This window comes from Hippopotamus amphibius, chromosome X (genome assembly GCF_030028045.1).
Source record: "Hippopotamus amphibius kiboko isolate mHipAmp2 chromosome X, mHipAmp2.hap2, whole genome shotgun sequence".
Lineage (NCBI taxonomy): Eukaryota > Metazoa > Chordata > Mammalia > Artiodactyla > Hippopotamidae > Hippopotamus > Hippopotamus amphibius.
In genome coordinates, this window is record NC_080203.1 from 94,795,973 (window position 1) to 94,815,511 (window position 19,539).

At 45.8% G+C, this 19,539-nt stretch overlaps 1 protein-coding gene and 1 pseudogene across 3 annotated transcripts in view; both read right to left on the reverse strand.

The window, feature by feature from the left end:
* ZNF81 (zinc finger protein 81) overlaps positions 1-19,539 on the reverse strand; it is an 83,133-nt gene that overhangs the window by 48,122 nt on the left and 15,472 nt on the right. The gene's annotated exons all lie outside the window — the stretch shown is intronic.
* On the reverse strand, positions 1,528-3,991 carry LOC130842194 (protein fem-1 homolog A-like; annotated as a pseudogene).

Genomic DNA, 19,539 nt, shown 5'->3' on the forward strand with positions numbered 1-19,539 from the left:
ATGGCATTTCCCACCGTGACAGAAGGAAAAACCAGGTCTTGTAAATAAAGAACGTCCTAACACTGCAAATCCAAACGAGACACAGTTCCCTCAGAAGAGCGGAACATCCAGGGACTCGCAGTGGCTTCAGGAGGCTTCCATGTGGCTGCCCCGCGACAAGGCTGCGGGAGAGGCGCAGGGTGGGAACGGCCTCTTTCGTGAGCTGTGGGGGCAGCGGCTCCCCAGCTCCTGGCGCCTTCTGCTCGTCACTGCTTTCCCACGGGCCAAGAACACTCTCCTGCTGGCGGCCAGGAAGGATGGAGGATGGCCCCCCAGAGAATCTAGCAGGGGCAGGTTCTCTGGCAGGAGCGCTTGACATCCCCAGTGACGGGAGACCAAGATTTTGTACTACCTTATCTAGGACATCCACCATCTTATCTAGCTGACTTAGTGGGTTAACAGTGTACTTGGAATTGTCTCAGGGTCACTTGGATCCGGGTCTCCAAGCAGCTAAAAAATAGCTACAGCCAGTCGGGATGCTCACCACGCACCTGTGCCCTCGTGCGTGATTTGTGAGGCTTCAGCGGCCTGCAGTTTTAACTCAGAAACTGTGAAAACTAAACCCCAAACCAACCACACTAACTCTTGCTGGGTGGGAAGTGGCCGGCAAGCCTGGCTCCTTCAGCGTTTGGTCTGCTCCTAGTTTGGAAAATTACTTCTCTCTCTAGTGAGAACGGAAAGTCAGGCGGCCCAAGTAAAAGGCGAATGAGTGAAGTGTTCAGAAAGGTACCATCATCCTCATTTTGGGGACCGATACCCCGGGCTGGCACCTCCCTCCTTGAACTCTTCACACAATAAAGCTCACTCCTGCCAGCCGTGGCCGTCTTGGGCATGACAAAACCCTCGGTGCGTGAAATGAACTTAGCGAGCCTGACAAGCCAAAATCTTAAAATATACATATATATGTGTGTGTGTGTATATATATATATACCAAATCACAAAAGCTACACGAGGGGCAGGTCGCCCCGGGCAGAGAACCCAACCCACAGCATGGCAGAGGAAGCAGGTAAGAATGTTCTGGAAGGGGCAAGTCTCCCACTTTCCCCCCTTGGAGCCCTCAGTCCTAACACTGCACTGGGAGGCTGGGTCTATCCGGCCACGTAAGGGGCAGAAGCCGGACCCGACTCTCAGCTTCTTCTTGTATTTCTAGTAGGGAAGGGAGGCGATGGCTTCAATTCCTCTGCCTCCGAGTCAGAAGACAAGATCCTCTGAAACCCAGGCGGACCGGACATGTGGGAGGTTGAGCATCTTCTCCCGGTTGAGGATGGGCGCGAGGGCTCCTAGAGAAAGTCTGTTCTCCGAGTGTGTGATCCTGAAGGCTTCCAGCACCGACAACTCTTTGACTCCCTTCCCCTCTCCCGGCGGAGGCCTGGGGGCAGTGGAGGCAGGAGAGCCCTTCCCCTGTTTCCAGCCACCGGAAGTGCTCCGTGGAGAGGGCGGGCACAGCTGCGGGCCCCGCCCCTCCCGGCTTCTCCTCTCCGACCCCGGTCAGTGCAGTTCCATGAAAGCCTCCAGCTCCTCGTGGATGAAGCCCTTGTAGGGGATCTTGTTCTTGTCCAGGGCACAGGCCCCAAAGTACTGCAGGGTCACGTAGTTGAAGGGCTGAATGGTGCTCTTCGCCAGCAGCTCATAGGCCGTCTTCTTTAAGGCGTTGGTAGCGTCCATGCGCGCCACCCCCCTACCCCCGCCCCCGGTCGATCAGGGCGTTCATGATCCCCGGGGCAGTTCTGCGCCACGATGTGTGCTGTTGTCAAAGTCCCGGCTATCTAGGTCGACCCCCCAGTACAGCAGCATCTTGACCACCTGGAGGGAGGAGAATCTGCCCACCGGGTAGCGGCCCACGCGTCGCAGCCCATGCATCGCGGTCTGCGCGTCCACAGCCGTGTGCAGGGGGGTGAAGCCGTTCTTGCCGCTGGGACGGCGCGGGGTGGGGCGGAGGGGAAGCGGGGAGGAGGGGTGCACTTGAGCAGCCGGTAGGCAGTCTGGTGCTTCAGGTGCTCCTGGTTGGGCGTGCACTCCACTTTCTCCAGCAGGTAGAGCAGGTGGAGGATGATGGCCAGGGCCTTGGTGAACTGGGCCGAATCCCCGGGTTCCTTGGGCAGCCGCAGGGCTCGCTCCACTTCCGGTACCCGTTTGCGCAGCACCCGCATGAGGTCTGCAAAGCCGATTGGCGTGCCCAGGCTGCCCTTGGCCAAGCGGTCCTGGAGCACGTATTAGAGTTCGGCAAAGGAGAGGAAGCTGCTGGCGGTCATGGGGCTCAGAGGCTCCAGGCTGTTCTACTGCATGTTCAGGGCGTACTTCCACAAAATGGATGCAACGCTCAAAGTTGCCCGAGTTGGCATACACCGCGTCTCGGTAACGGATATAGTAAGACGTGTTCGGGTGGGAGGGACCCAGCATGCGCTCTCAGATCAACAGGGCCTGCATGCCATGCGCACTTCACCCGGGTGGGTGAGGAGTGCCTCCAATTCCTCGACGGTCCTCCCTGGAATAGTCATAGGCGAGGACCAGCTGTGAGGAATTGGGTTTGGGCAGATATGCGCCCCACTGGTGACGCAGCTCCATGGCCCGTCTCCAGTGTTTCAGAGCCCCGAGCAGATCCCGCTTCTTATCCACGTTGGTGGCTCCCAGTAACTCCAAGGCTTCCAGGGTGGCTTCCTGGCTGGTGGGGCAGCAGCTCTCGTACAATTCACCGCTCAGGGGTTCCTCTGGGTAAGGGCTGCAGCAGCGGGCACCCTGGGGCTGCGCGCAGGCCGGATGGGCACAGGGGCCTTCTCGGGCCAGCCCTGGCCTCGTCTCCTCCCTAGCAAGCTGCTCCTGGATGAGATACCCCACTATGTTCGTGTGGCCCGTCATGCTGGCCGCCAGCAGTGGGATCACGCCATAGCCATCGGTTCCTTGTGGGCGTTGCACCTAGCAGCAGCTGCAGGATATCCAGGCTGCCTGACTTGGCGCAGTCATGCAGGGCCGTGTTGCCCTTGGCACTGCGCGGGTTCACTTGGGCACCCTGCTCCAACAGGTAGCAGGCGGTGATCTCATGGTGGCTCTTGTAAAAGGAGATCAATAAGGCATGTGTGTCCATGCCTGTTGGCCACCTCCTGGTCCACCTGCTGCTCGCCCACCAAGTAGCTCACCACCTCCAGGTGCTCGGCGAAGCAGGCAGCGTGTAGGAGCGTCAAGTCTGTGTGCCTGGTGTGGTTCACTGAGGCCTCGTGGCGCAGCAGGCTCTACACCACATCCAGGTGGCCGGCGGCCCAAGTGGCCCATAGCGGCGGTGTGCCCTCGATGGTCTTGCCTTAGAAGTGCACCGAGCTGGACTTCCTAGGTGACGCAGTGGTAAAGAATCCACCTGCCAATGCAGGGGACACGGGTTCGAGCCCTGCCCTGGGAAGATTCCACATGCCGCGGAGCAACTAAGCCTGCGCACCACAACTATTGAGCCTGTGCTCTAGAGCCCATGAGCCACAACTATTGAGCCCATGTGCCACAACTATTGAAGCCCACGTGCCTAGGGCCCATGCTCCACAACAAGAGGAGCCACCACAACGAGGAGTCTACGCACCACAACGAAGAGTAGCCCCTGCTTGCTGCAACTAGAGAAAGCCCGTGTGCAGCAATGAAGACCCAACGCAGCCAATAAAATAAATAAATAAATAAATAAATAAATAAATAAATAAATAAATTTATAAGATGAAAAAAAAAAGTGCACCGAGCCGCCCGCCTCCACATTGGTGCCGCACAGGTCCACCAGGTACCATATCTAGGTGACCATAATGGGCCGGACAGTGATGAACAGCGGTATCCCCCTGCTGGTCACCTCGCCCATCAGCTGGTCCAGCTCCTCCCAGCCCTGGCCACTGAGCAGCTTCTGAAGCAGCTGCAGCTTGCCATCACAGGCGGCGTTGTACACAGCGCTTGCGGAGGTCCACGGTCTGGGCCTCCGCCAGGCCATGAGAGGGCCACCAGCGGACGGGAGACTGCAGACTAGAGCCCTGGAGGGGCAGGTTGCAAACTTCACTGCCACCTTAGGGGCTTCTCCTTATGGATTTTCTCAATAACATTTTCTTTCCTCTAGCTTATTTTAAGCATATAGTATATAATACACATACAAAATATGTTAATCAACTCTTTGTTAACAGTAAGGCTTCCAGTCAACAGTAGGCTATTAGTAGTTAAGTTTAGGGGGAGTTCAAAGTTATATTTGGATTTTCGACTGAGAGGGGGGTTGGTGCCCCTAACCCCCATGTTGTTCAAGGGTCAACGGAACTGTCATTGTGCTTTCCACAGCAGAATATGTCACTGGTACAGTTTTGCATGCTTGTTCTATGAATGCTGGATAAAGCCCAAAGGGGATTCTCTGGTTCAAGGACTGCCACATGTAGAGACAGGATACTGGGGGGGGGGGGCGCAAATCCCTCCCCAACCCATCTCCTTATCCTCTCCCAGGTGGCCCAACAGAAACAATGGAGAATCCCTGGCGGACAAAGGGAAGTCACAGCCTTGATTAAGACTAATATGCAGCAGGTATAGTAAGATATGTAAAGCATCAATACAACAGTCCAGTATGGCCAGTGGAAAAAACTAGTAGGGGCTGCAGGCTCACCGTGGATTACCGCCAATGGAACTCATGTCATTCCTGCGGCCCTGGCTGTTCAAGACATTGTGTCTGTAAATGAATACATAGCACAGGCCAATGGCACTGGGGATGCTGGGCTGGACACTGCCTAGGCCTTCTTTTCTGTCCCAGTGGAGTTGGAGATACTCCTCCATAGGTCTCTTGTGATCCTACATATCTTGCTGGATACGACAAGAAAGCAAGGCCCGAGTGCTCTTTCCCTGGCATTTCTCAGGTTTGTGTTTACGGCAAGCAACTCTGAGGCTGGCTTCCAGGCTGCTATTAGGCAGCAGGTTGCCCAGGCTAAGGGCTCCTTTCCTGTAATGCAACTCAGTGCACATGCAGGCATCTGCCAAGGATGATTTGAGTCACCCCCATGGGAACTGGGGCTTAGGGAACTCACAGCCTAGAAAGTTAAAAAAAAAACAAAACAAAAAAAACGGAACCTTCCCTGTTGCTATAAAAGCAAGAGACCTTTTCCCCTTTCCCTTTTCTTAAATATTTCCTTGAGAAAACTCAAGGAGGTATTTGTAAATCCTTCCTCTGCCCCTCTGATACGTATATAAATCTTTTAAAAGGGTAAATAAGCCTTCCATCAGCATTACAACCCAGGAATATTTTTCTTACGGGCCTGGGAGCCATCTCCTTGAAATATAAACACCAAAGAAGACACTGCCCTATATCCCTGTCATCCTGTAGGCTAAGCTCTCAGCTGGAACTACTTGCTTGTTGTAGAGACAGGAGAAGTTTGACTTTACGTTTGGATAAAGGCAATTAACTAGCACAGATGGCCACTCCAATTACTAGGTGAACTTAGGATGAACTATGAAAGAATGTAGAGGAAACGACACTCCCAGGTCCTCTTGCTAGAGGACCAGTTGCCATTCATCTTAAGAATGTGCGGGTAGTGGACTGTATCCACTCAGTTACACAAAAGGCTAAGATTTCTTTCTGCCTTCCCAATCTTATGAGCAGATTGTCCATGATGCCAATCACAGTCTGGTTTAATACTCAGTAATGAAACTGTTTCCTTTCTATTCTACATTTGTGGAGAGGATTTCCTGGGTTGCCAGGAATTTTCCCCAACAGTCTGCTGCTGAGGATGGGATGGCCTGAAAGTTCCTGAACTGAGCAGACCAGCGAAGGTGAATTATAAAATGCCTCTCTTCTAGCACTGTGCTCTTTTCAAATACTACCTGGATGGATCTCACTCTCCAAATTCCAGATTTTATTCTTGAATAAGCATGTGTAATACAGGACCTAAAATCCACCAGGGTCACCATTAGCTTCAATCGTGGAAAAAAGATGGGAAGCCAGGATGTTGCCTGCAGGTCTTTTCTCTTAAAGGGCCAATACAGCTCTATGTGACATTTGGAATGGAATCCATTTGAAAGGAGAATCCAGTCTTTCACTGGCCTGAGGATGATTCCTTTGATTTGGATGAATTAGCTTATCTGTGGCAGTTTTTAGAAGGACCGCATCCCCAGCAAATGAATTACTTGTGTTTACAGGATGAGTATCATCCTAGGAAGAAGGTTAAAAATTATTTGGGAAGACTGAAGGAAATGGAAGAGGAAATGGAAGAATTAAAGTCACTTTCTCTTTCACCAACCCCTCCTCCTCCTTTCTCTGCTGTCTCCACTCCTTTTGCTCCCTTTCTATGACATCTCTTTATCTTCCTGCCTCAAACTGACTCCTAGTAAGGGCAAAGCTTTGATCTTTGAGATGGGCAGTTAAATTAGTAGATTTCCCTGCAAAGAGGGACAAACGTACAGTAATAAAGTATCTGCCCTGTGTGAGGTATGTGTGCCTCATGCCCTAATTCGGATTCCATTTCATGCTTAGCCTAGATTTCTACCTTCATGAGTCTTCTCTTAGCCACATACCTCACAGCTAGGAAAGCAGAGATGATAAAGCAACACTATCAAGAAATAACTGGGAACTTGGATAAAAGACTGTGTCCCCCTATGATGGCGACAGGATGGAGAGTGTTTGCAGCAGTCACTTGGAATGGACAAACGAAGAAAGGTGCTAGGCTGAAGAATACCAATATGGGACAGGAAACCCAAGAGCCATCTAATTCTACATTTTTCTTGACTCAATGACAAGACAGCCAGCCCTCCCTAGCCACTTCGCCAAGAAAGTAGATGCCATGAAGAAGCTACCCCGACTTGAAACAGTACAAATCTATATGCCCTTCAACTCCCCAACATTATGCATTGAGGGCTTCTTTTCCTGTGCCCAGCGAAGACCCACAGAAGTCTGCACAAGCACTTGGCAGTGTGTTTTCAGTTTACAGCCCCACACATGGCGATGTGCCCTGGTTGCTGCACAGAATTCTGCCACCAGCAGGCTTTGCTTGTTTCATGGAGCAGGCATGTCAGGACCAGAAGGTGACCCACCACATCATGGGGAGTCGTGGCCAAAAGACTGACTATATGCCACCCCCCACAACCGGGGAAGAACTAAGGGCTTTAGGAACCCATTAAGAGGGACTGCAAATGGCCATACTTAAAGCCTTTCTGCTAAAAGTGAGCTGGGAGAAATCACAGCAGTGTACCCGGAAGACTAGTGAGTTCTCTGTGGATTTTCATTGGTGGTTTGTTGAGGCTCTCTCAAAATTCACCAGCATGGATCCAGGGGCAGTTCAAAATCACCCACTGGGTCCTATCCACGTTTGCCTCAACCTAGGACAGACTATTACAGCAGCTGCTCAATTTGGGGACAATCTAGAGAAAGAGGAGGGAGAAAAGCAGTTAAACATCCCTGTGTTAGCCACTGTGTTACAACTATTTTCTCAGGGAGAAACCCCTATTCTGGACAACATGTGAAGAGAGCCAAGGTAGATGGGAAAACTTATGTCACTATTACAAGAAGCCAAGACAGTGAAAGAGGGACTGTAGAAAGAGACTCCTGAGGATGTAGACCCCGCAGGAACAAGGGAATCAGGAAAGCCCAGGACGAAGCCCTCACCTAGGGAATAAATAGGCAAATGGCTCAAAATCGACAGATTGAGGGAATCGCTGGAGGTAGAAACTGGTGAACCACAAGTTTCAATAACTTGCCCTCAGGCTCATCTATGCTTGCCTTTTCTGCTAATACTGGTGCTATTTATTCTGTAATTTCCTCAGAAATTTGCCACTTTCCATCTATCTAGTGGCGAGTCAATACAGGTTGACATTTCAGGTCAGCCTTCTACTTGTTCCGTTTCTTCCACGATTCCCATAAAGATAGGTCCTCTGATGAAGAACATGTTTCCTTACCTTCTCCTGTAAACCTACCGGCAAGAGACCTGCTTGCCAATTTGCTATGCAGAATAAAAGCTACCATATTCTGTACTCCAGACGGAATGCTTGCAGCTATCCCTATAGGAAAGGCACCTGATTTGGTTACTAAGTGCCTTCAGAGAGGAAATGGGTATGGAAGAGAGTGGCAGTTTCACACTGTGCTCGAAAAGTACCCCAAATGGAAACAAATCAATGCATGACTTTGGGCCCTAGAGAATGATGACACTTGTTTAATTCAAGATATAGAAGTTTATCAAAAGGATAAGCTATGGCCATGTGTAAAATGATATCCTCTGTTGAAAGCCCCATCTGAGGGAATAAAATTGGTTATAAAAGAATTAGAAAAACCAGGGATAATTTAAAGAAGGGAATTCACCCTCTTATACACCCATACTTCCAGTAAAGAAGGAAGGTAAATATGATGAAGATGGACAACCACTGTAGAGACTCAAACAAGAGTTGAGAGAAGTAAATAAACCTACTGTTCCATTAACCCCTGTAGTTCCTAGCCCTACAACTATTCTGACTTTACCGCAGTCTGTCAAGTTTTTCTCAGTATTTTGCTCTTTTTTTATGTTTCTGTAGCTAATGAGTCTAAATTCTTGTTTGATTTTACTTGGTAAGGACTTCAGTATTTATGGTGAAGGATTTCTCATGGGTTCCAGGACACTCTATTGTTTTCTCTAACCATTTACAGGAAAGCTTAGGGAAATTTGGCCCACTAGAGGGATCTATAATTATTCAGTATATAGATGATTTGCTGGTAGCCTCCAAAACTAAAGAGCAATGCAAAACTGGTATTTTGGCTTTGTTACAATTCCTTGCTTCAGTGGGGGTATAAGGCCTCCCTAGACACATTTTAATGTTGCCAAACTGAAGAAAAATATTTATGGTATCTGTTGTCAAGTAAGGCTGTAATTTAGCTAATGAAAGGGCCTACTACAATAAAACAACTTAAGACAACTTGGGGGCACTAGTAGGGTACTGCAGACAGTGGATCCCAGCTTCTGCAGAGAGGGCAAAACCTTTGGTGGAGTACTCACCAGGTGATTCTCCAGAGCCTCTGATTTGGTCTCCAGAATCCAAAGAGGCTTCCGAACAGCTGACACTGGCTAGTCTCTCCCCCAGCTTTGGGGACTGTAAATTTTGAAAAACCTTCCCACTTGTTTTGTCATGAAAATAAAGGCACTGCTAGTGGAATTTTAACTCAAAAGGTGGGATTAGACTACAGACCAAGGGCACCTTTCTCAGTTCCTCTGGAGGCCGTGGTACTGGGAGTTCCTGGATGCCTCTAAGTGGTGGTAGCAGCCACCACTCCTGTAAACCTATTGGCAAGAGACCTGCTTGCAAATCTGAAAAGGCACCTTGGGTCACTTATTTGCACCTTTCACATGCTGTGGCAGTTATCTTACAAGTGCCTAAGACTCAGCATTTATCATTATGCTATCTGACAGCATTACTATCCAATCCTAATCTTGTGCTTGGAAGATGCAATCTCTTTATTTTTAATACTCTTAAAAAATTTTTTATTGATTTATAATGTGCTAATTTCTACTGTACAGCAAAATGATTCAGTTATACATATATATATACTTTTTCTTCATATTCTTTTCCATTATGGTTTATCACAGGATGTTGAATGTAGTTCCCTGTGCTGTACAGTAGGACCTTGTTGTTTATCCATCCTATATATAATAGTTTACATCTGCTAACCCCAAACTCCCAATCCTTCCCTCCCCCACTCCCACCCCACTGGCAACCACAAGTGTGTTCAGAAAATGCAATCTCCTAAACCCTGCTACTCTTTTACCAGCTCCTGACCAAACAGATGATCGCAAATGTACAAAGGTAGTAGCAGAAGACACTAGGCAGCACCCGGATTTTTCTGATATTACTGTTCGAAATTCATACTTGAGGGAATTCCCTGGCGGTCCAGTGGTTAGGACTCCATGCTTCCACTGCCGGGGGCCCGGGTTCAATCCCTGGTTGGGGAACTAAGATGCCGCAAGCCATGCAGCGTGGACAAAAACCCAAAAAACAAAAAACAAAACGAAATGCATACTTGATCATGTTTACTGACGTGCCATGCACCCAAGATGAAAGGGCCATTTTGAGGCTGCATACACTGTGCTGACTGCTCAGGAAATCTTGGAAGCTTATGTTTTGCCTGGAATTAAATCAGCACTAGCAATCAGGTTAACAGCAGCTCTAGGGCTGCAAATCTTGGTTCAGAACTCAAAGTGAGTCTATATACTGATAGTAAATATGTGTTTGGTGTCTGTTGTATAATGAGGCAAATTCAAAAAAAATAGGAGATTCCTGACTTCAATGGAAACTAAAATATCTCATGGAAAATTAATATCCAAATTATTAGCAGCTTCGCAACTATCTGCTCAGATATCAATAATCCATTGCAGAGCCCACACAGGGCAGAATGACCAAATTTCTAAAGGCAATGATTTTGCAAACAGAACTGCAAAAGTCACTGTTAAGACATAGCCAACTCAACTTAGAAGCCCCGCTTTGAATACAACAAGAAACTTTCATTCTGTTTTAAATAATACACCTTCTAAAAGGAACTGCACAAATGGATTAAGAAAGGGGCTAAAAACAAATTTGACTGTCCTATGGGAATTACCTAACAATAAAATTCCTATTCCACGGTCTATATACTTGGTTGGTATCACTGTATCATCAACAAAATCAGCTAAGTAAGAGGGATTTTATATTATTTATTTATTTATTTTAGGTTATGGATTTTTTTTCAGATGTAGGAGGGATTTTAAAGGCATTAGACTCTCACTACACCTACCAAAAAGATGAACTTATTCAAAACATATTCAAGGGATGTGCTATCTGTCAGTAGAATTCTTTACAGGCCACTCCCAAGGTAAGCACCAGAAGTTTTCCCCAACCAACTTCTGAGCCAACAGACACTGCTGACAGTTGGATTTCACAGAAGCAATACTTGCAGAAGGTAAGAGGTTTTGTCTATTTATGGTGTGTATGATGTCAGAATGGCCTGAAGTTTTCCTCTCTTCAAAAAGCCAATGCTCAGAGGCTTCCTGGTGGCACAGTGGTTAAGAAACCGCCTGCCAATGCAGGGGACACGGGCTCAATCCCTGGTTGGGAAGATCCCACATGCCTCAGAGCAATGATGCCCGTGCACCACAACAACTGAGCCTGTGCTCTAAAGCCCGCGAGCCACAACTATTGAGCCAGTGTGCCGCAACTACTGAAGCCTGCAGGCCTAGAGCCCGTGCTCCACAAGAGAAGCTACAGCAATGAGAAGCCCGAGCACCGCAACAGAGAGGAGCCCTCGCTCGTGCAACTAGAGAAAGCCCGCGTGCAGCAATGAAGACCCAACACAGCCAATAAAATAAATAATAAAAATAAATAAATAAATTTTTTTAAAAAGCCAATGCTCCAGAAATGGTAAAGCTTCTCTTAATAAATGTAATTTCCACTTTGGGAATACCAGAGCATATTGAATCAGATAAACAAAGTAAATTTATTTCCACTGTTGTTCAGGAATTATAAAAACGTGTGCAGATTTCTATAAGCGATCGTATACCCTATCATTCTTAATCCTGTGGACATGTACAACAAATGAATCAAACTCTAAAGAAACTCATTGGCCAAGATTCAGCAACCAATCAGTGTTAAAAAGGCCTATAGTTTTACCACTAGCTTGTTAAAAATTAGAGCAACCGTTGCCAGAAAGCATGAAATCACTCTCTTTGAACTTATGTTTAGCAGGCCAATGAATTTTGGTCTGAGACCATGTCCTGTGTCTAATCTAATTGAATCTTCCCCAAATCGTACTCAGTTCTTAAAAGGGTTTCTCTCTTCCCCAGAAACCCTGAGACATAAAGTCATAGGAACCTGGCAGGACCCCTTGGAAAAAGTCTGCCACCTCTCCTCTCAAAAGGGAGATTTCATCTACATAAAAGTATCCCAGGAAAAGACAGGCTGTCACCACACTGGGAGGGACCTTTCCAAGTACTGAGTACCCATACAGGCTATCCAAGTAAAAAAAAGAAAATACAGTTGGATTCGGGCTTTCCCTGTGAAGCCAACACCTCGGAGGACTGGACTGTCACTCCCGCAAAGGACTTGAAACTTAAGCTTCCTAGAGTGACTGACACTGGTATTGCGCTCAACTGAAACCAGGTTGAAAGGTAGGAGAATATGCTACTTTGGCATAAGGATTATTTTGAGCTGAATGCAGTTGAGAAGAAGCAGGTACAAGAAAAGCTCCCTGCCCTCCCATTTGCCTAAAAGCAAGATATAAATTTTCATAGGAGATATACACTACTATATATAAAATAGATAACTACATAAGGACCTACCGACTAGCACAGGGAACTCTACTCAGTATTCTGTAATGACCTATATGAGAAAACTCTAGAAAAGAGTGGATATATGTATATGTATAACTGATTCACTTTGCCATACAGCAGAAACTAACACAACATTGTAAATCAAGTATACTACAATAATGTTTTTTAAAAAGATATAAATTTTCAAAGGTGTCCCTCCTCTCCTCTCTACCAGGAAGGACAAAAGTTAATCATGGGAGACAACTTTAGACCCTATCAGCCTGGAGATGGCACCTACATAACAAACTTTATTAATTAGCCTTTCTCTACCGTTAGTCTCCTCCCATATATTTACCTTCCCACAGTATGCTGCCCTTGGAAGCCTAAAACTGCTTTCCTTTGTCCTGTCATTTCCCCATAAATTTACTGTTGTTTGTTGAAGATGCTATATAAGCCGGAATTCTAATCTACTGCTTTGAGTTACTCATTGTTCCCTGGGTATCTCCCATGTATACATGAGGTATATAAGTTAATCGACTTGTTTTCTCTTATTAATTTGCCTTTTTTTAAAATTTTATTTATTTATTATTTTTGGGGGGGTACACCAAGTTCTAATTTGCCTTTTATTAAAGGAGGTCTCAGCCAAGAACTTAGAAGGGTAGAAAGAAAATTATTTTTTCCTCCCCTACAAGCAAACACTACTATTCTTATAGACTGCTTTGCTATCCTAGTCACAGCAGGATTATTTCAATTACCTAAGAATCAGATTTTACTAGAAAACACATATTACACTGCTTTTTTCCCCTATACTCCAAGTAATGGTCTCCACAATTACATATTTCTGAGCAACTCCATATTGTATTCCCAGAAGACATGATCTGGACTTATAAGTCAAACAACCCAGTTATTGGCAGAGTAAAGGTGGAACTATCTTCATTAGTAATTTTTTATAATACCAAAGTAAAGTAATATGCATCAAGATACTCTAGCCCTAAATTCGACACACAAATGTTTTGTTTACTAGTTTGATTGGAAGGATCCTTATAGAAGAAAGAACTCTCTTAACTATACTACAATCAAGAGAACTGTAGGAGTAATCCCACTAATGAATTGTTCTCTCACCTTTACTATGGTAGAGGTTTGGTTCAATAAAACTACTGATAGCTGTAAAGATAGTGATGGTAAATTACATCATCCAAACTGGTGAGAATCCTATCAACAGACCCCTCAAGATATATATAAAAGAGATCTCCCTACTACATTTGGAACATGGCAATGCCTTGAGCGTATTTTAATAGCCCCTAGGATTATAGGTGGACAGTTTCTCTTAATATAGCTGAGGCTAATATCAGTCTTCACAATCAGACATGTATCCCTTGAGCCCTCCCATTATGGAATCTGTTTAAGGGGCCTGTTTGGGACCATACAAGGGTAAAAGGAGGCTTATTAGAATACGATCCTGGAAGAAACAGAACAGGCACAGGTATAGCTAACTCTTTTGATAGTGAGACTTTGAATAATAAACTTGGTGCTTTGGGATAATTACAAAAACACATAATGCAATTGCAAATTGGATGGAATCACATCACGCAAGATCTTTAAAAGCCATGGAAACTCAAGTCAAATGGAAATTGAGAAAATTCTGGAATTGGACTGTTTGGAATAATTTAAGATGGAACCAAAAAATCACCACATAGGTCTCAGAGCCACTCATCTGTACAGTCCAGGAGCAGTTAGCTATCAAATAACTCTAGGGTAGCATCACTAGTTCAGAATTACAGCACTGTTCATATTCAAGGGAAAGAACAGGTATGGGACTATGACTATACCAGAAGGGAGAGAAGCATGGTGTAAAATAGCATCTAATTAATAGACAAACAGAAATCTGGCATTTACAGGTAGCGACTGCAGAAGACAGGTCTTATGTCACTGGATTAATTTTAGCATGCAAGTTCTCTCCAGTCCCAGTATGGACAAACAAAAGCAGATGTCAATTATTCATGGAGATTTGTATGCTTGTTATTGATTCGGACCAATACAAGCAATGGCCCACAGGCTGGGTTGTTCCTCAAGACTTAAAATAATTAAAGCCAAATACATTAAGCACTGGAAGTTCAATCTGTACCCTTCAAAGAGTGCCTCATAACAATATACTAGAAATGACCATGGGTGTCTCTGTGTTTTGCATCTGGGAAATATTATTTGGGTAGATGGAACCATTACTGCAGGGCTAAATTATGTATGTGTGATGTTAACTACTGAACAATAGGAACTCAGGAGAAATTCACTGGGCCTTATAAGAAAAAAATTCTTAATTAGGGACTTCCCTGGTGGTCCAGTGGTTAAGATTTCGCCTTCCAATGCAGAGGGTGCGGGTTCGATCCCTGGTCAGGGGGCTAAGATGCTCTATGCCTCCCGGCCAAAAAAACAAAACATAAAACAGAAACAATATTGTAACAAATTCAATAAAGACTTTAAAAATGGTCCACATCAAAAAAAATTATCAGGCCCCCAGAGAGCTACTCCTTGGGCTTGGACTGTTTGCGACTTCATAAGGAACTATAAAATAATACTTAAATAATTAATCATTTGAAAGAGCAAGCAATAAAGACAACACAACAGTTTGTAAAAGTAACATATGAGGAACAGAGAACTTTTGCACATTGCTAATCAAGAATGTGCTTTAACTACTGGTAAGACATGAAGGTTTTTTTCCCCAACGCGTATATTATACTGACTTTTAAAATTCACCCTATGGTAATTTTCCTAATTGCTTTGCTTTGCTATTATATGGACTTGCTAGATATTTAGGTGGCTTCATACTGCCCAGAGAAAGGTAGAAACTACAATGGAGATAATTAGAAAAGTGTGATGTTATTATAAAAGGAAAGTTGAGGGATGATAAAAAAAAATGGAATTTTCCCTGTTGCCAAAAAAGAAAGAGACCTTCCCCCTCTTCCCTTTTCTCAAGAGTATTTCCTTGAGAAAACTGATATTCGTAAATCCTCCCTCTGTGCCTTTGATATGTATGTAAATCTTTAAAAAGGTTAAATAAGCCTTCTGTCAGCATTATAACCCAGGAATGTTTTTCTTAAGGGCCTGGGAGCGACCTCATTGACATGTAAACATCAAGGAAGATAGTACCCTATCTCCCTGTCACCCTGAGAGCTTAGCCTAGGCACCTGGCTCTAAGCTGGAACTACCTGCTTGTGATAGAGACAGGAGAAGTTTGATTTTGCCTTTGGATAAAGGCAATTAACTAGCACAGATGGCCACTCCAATTACCACGTGAACTTAGGATGAACAACAAAAGAATGGAGAGCGAATTGTCCTGTCAAGTCCTCTTGCACAAGGACTTGATAAGTTATTTATCTTGAAAACAAGCAGGTAGTGGACTCTCTGCTGTCACAGAAAAGGGTGAGATTTCTTTGTCTTTGCAATCTCTTTAGCTAGTTGCTTGTGATGTGCACTGCAGTCTGCTTTGACATTTATTCAATAACAAAACAATTTCCTATTTTATATTTGTAGAGTTTTTTTTATATTTTATATTTTTAATTTATTTTATTTTATTTATTTGTATAAAATTTTTATTTTTTCCCCCTAACATGCAACCATGCTGACTCTGGCTACTGACTTCTCTGTGATTAATAGAGTCTCCTATCACTGACTCAGGGGTCTCATGGCCTCTGCCAATATACTTGAAACTGTGGCAAGCCAACTTGTTAGCTTACAGGTAGGGTAAAATCTCAGCCCCTTCACAGTTCTTGACACCAAGGATCTACACCAATCTGCATTCACATGGCAAGGCCTTCCATACCCACTGGCAGTGCTCTCCCAGGGGTAATGAAAGCACCTTGGCATTTCACACCAGTGAGTGGGTAAGGCTTTAGCAAGACTGCCTCCACCCTCTGCTGTCCAAACTTTTCACCATATAGATGAAGTCCTTTTGGTTAGCCAGTCATACGGCTCAGTCTCAATGGCTACGCCTACAGTATTATCACGCCTTTGCCAGCAGGGGTGGCTGGTAAACCCTGACAAAATTCAAGTAAAGTGTCTGGGACCTCTGGGTGGATGGATGATGCTCTATCCCTCTGGCAACCAAAGACAAACTTCTACCGCTTTGAACCCTATGCCAAAAAGGGGCTCTTTGGGAATGTGAGACAGTACATGCCTCACCTGGATGTTCTATTTGATCCTTTATATTGGCTAAACCACAAACAATGTCTTTTGAGTGGGGCCCAAACCAACGGTCAGTGTAGGATGCTGTCTGGCACTCTGTGGCACAGTCTCTGCTCTCTACCTTCAGGGTCCCGTTGAACTACCAGTCTTGTGTAACTGATAATGTTGCCTACTGGGGCCACTAGCAAAGGGAAGCAGCCTCCATTTGGAAAAGCCCCTTAGGGTGCCCACTTTGTCATCTTCTTTACACAGCTACTAGCTATACCCCTCGTGAAAAGCAGCTATTAGCTTACTACTGGGCTCTTATTGAAACTGAACACCTGACCTATGGAGGCCTTGCAAACCCTCTAGCCTGACGGCCCCATTTGGGGGTAGGTCCACTCAGACTCGATGACTACAAGGTGGAAAGGGCCCAACAAGCCTCATTTGTCAAAAGGAAAGAGTATATTCAAGAGTGCAGCTGGCCTGGCTCCAGCAGCATCTTGGCTTCACATGAAAATGGAACAGCTATCCCTTTGGGGGAAAATTTGTTTCCCACTCTGCCAACCGTGGAGCAAGACTGCTGGGATTCGTGGGGCACTCGATTCATAGACGATCCCTCAAATGTTTGGACCTGATCTAGTAATGACTGGGCTAAGCTGGAATCTAATGGTTTCTACTGGGCTCTGTGGCTGTTCAACCTTAGTAGAACTGAGAATGGCTATGGGCGCTCCCCTCAGCAGGCAGAACTCAAGGCTATTCTTATATAACTCTGGCCAATATTCCCTTTGATATCTATTGACTCTTAAGCTATTGCCAGTGTCCAGCTGTTCAGTTTCCCACTTGGAAGACCACATGCTGGGAGACTGGACAGACAGCCGTCTTTGGTATCATGGGCCATGGAAACAAATCATGGCTATTAACTGAATGGTCTGGGTCACCCACGTAGGTGCCCATGGTAAGGGTGCATTCTCTGATGACACTGACTGGAATCACACTGCTGATGGAGCCTTGAGGGCCTAGATTACTGCTATCGCTTTTCTGCACCCATCATCACATGCGCACGGCAACACTTCCATCATCACAGACTCAGCACAAATTACAAGACTGTATCTTTCTGATGCAGAAGCTACCGTTGCCTGACAAACCGTGACTCCTTCTAAAAGATGATCCATTGGGATGAGGAAGGACACACTGCATGAATTGTGGGCCCGCCTGCTCCTGGCACACTGCATCACACCTCGAGAGCCCACTCTCAGGGATTTCACCACTGTTGCACCACTGTTGACATTTTTTCAGGTTGAAGTGTTTCAGTCAGCTCAGCTGACTCCGGCCACACCATGTGGCCCTTAGAATTAACGTGTCAGGTTTTCAGCTTCCTGGGCTATTTATTTGCAGCCTGAAAATGGTACAGCTTTTATGGCAAAAGCCATGTAATGATAGGCAGACAGTTATGGTATTTGATGGACTTCCACACTCCCTACCATCCACTGGCATCTGGTATTGTTGAGCGCAGGAATGGCCTCCTCAAAACTGGACTCAAAAGGATTTCAGGGTCTTTCCTGGTGGCACACTTGTTAAGAATCCGCCTGCCAATGCAGGGGACATGGGTTCGAGCCCTGGTCTGGGAAGATCTCACATGCTGCGGAGCAACTAAGCCCATGTGCCACAACTACTGAGCCTGTGCTCTAGAGCCAGGGAGCCACAACTACTGAGCCTATGTGCCACAACTACTGAAGCCCGCCTGCCTAGAGCCCATGCTTTGTAACAAGAGAACCCACCACAATGAGAGGCCCATGCACCGCAACAAAGAGTAGCGCCCACTCACCACAACGAGAGAAAGCCTGTGTGCAGCAACGAAGACCCAAAGCAGCTAAAAATAAATAAAATACACACACACACACACACACATACACACACACACACACACACATATAATAAAAAAGGATTTCAGTCTCTATCACCCTCACCTCCTTCTGGTCCATACACCCTAGTAAGGTAGTAAGGTCAATGAATATGGCTGTCCCTGGAAAGGAATAAGCTCCTTTCAGCTGCTCTCTGGGTAATGATCAGAACAAAAGGCGTTAGGGGTTATATGGACATATTTTGAAAATTTGGGATCTTCTGCTGAACATTCCTGGGTATAATCTTTCTTTCACCTAGTGGCTCCAGACTAGCCCGGCTGGTAACCCTCTGGTTGGCAGCCCAGCCAACAGAGAGGGAGCCTGAGAGATTGAAATTTAATTCTGGTCCAGCTACCTGGATTCTCTGGTTGGAAGGACACTGTCCTAGATCACAAGACTCATAATTACTACTTGCTTCAGCACACTGCTTACTATGCCCCTACAGTGACTCACGTGGGCCAAAGTGCAGAACAAAACAGATCTCTGTAAATTTATAAAAATGCCCTTGTCTCTCTTGTAGCTGACCCATTCAGATGAAAGGTCTGGGAACTAGTAGGAGATAGTTGGGGGGCGGGGAGGTGAATTTATAGCTACTAGAAGGGCCATAATAATTTTGAGTCAGTAGAGGATGAGCAGCAACACAGAACCTGAAGAGGAAACACCTTAGACCCCAGGAGGTACGGGAAAGGGAGGGGCATTAATGATCTCTGCCTTTCAACACCACCCCTGAAGCCTTCCTCACAAAGAAAAATGCCCTGGTATATCTCCCCCAAACTGTTGCAAGGCCTTACATGGAACTGATTGTCAGGTCTTCCAATTTGCAACCAGGATGTTTTATCACCATTCTCCTTAATCATGTCTGTCAGAAACAGTGGGGAGGGTCCCAGCTCCTGCATCTCACATGCAAAACATCTATCAATACCTCCAAATGTCTCCCTGAACCACTTCCCCTGGCCATCGCTCAGCCATTCTGTGGTGCAGAAGAATGCCATGTGATTGATGGCATGGACATACAGGACTAGACTCAAGTTTTCAAACAGAACTGAGAATCCTTGACAATGTTGAACGTCACCTGAGCCCTGAAAACAGTCACAGTTAAGAAGTCCCCCCACTTTTCTGTGTTCCTTTTTGAGAAATGACTTACCATAAAGAACCATTATTCCCACATGACTTAGATAAGCCTGGCTGTCCACTCTTTCCCGTGACCCCCATAT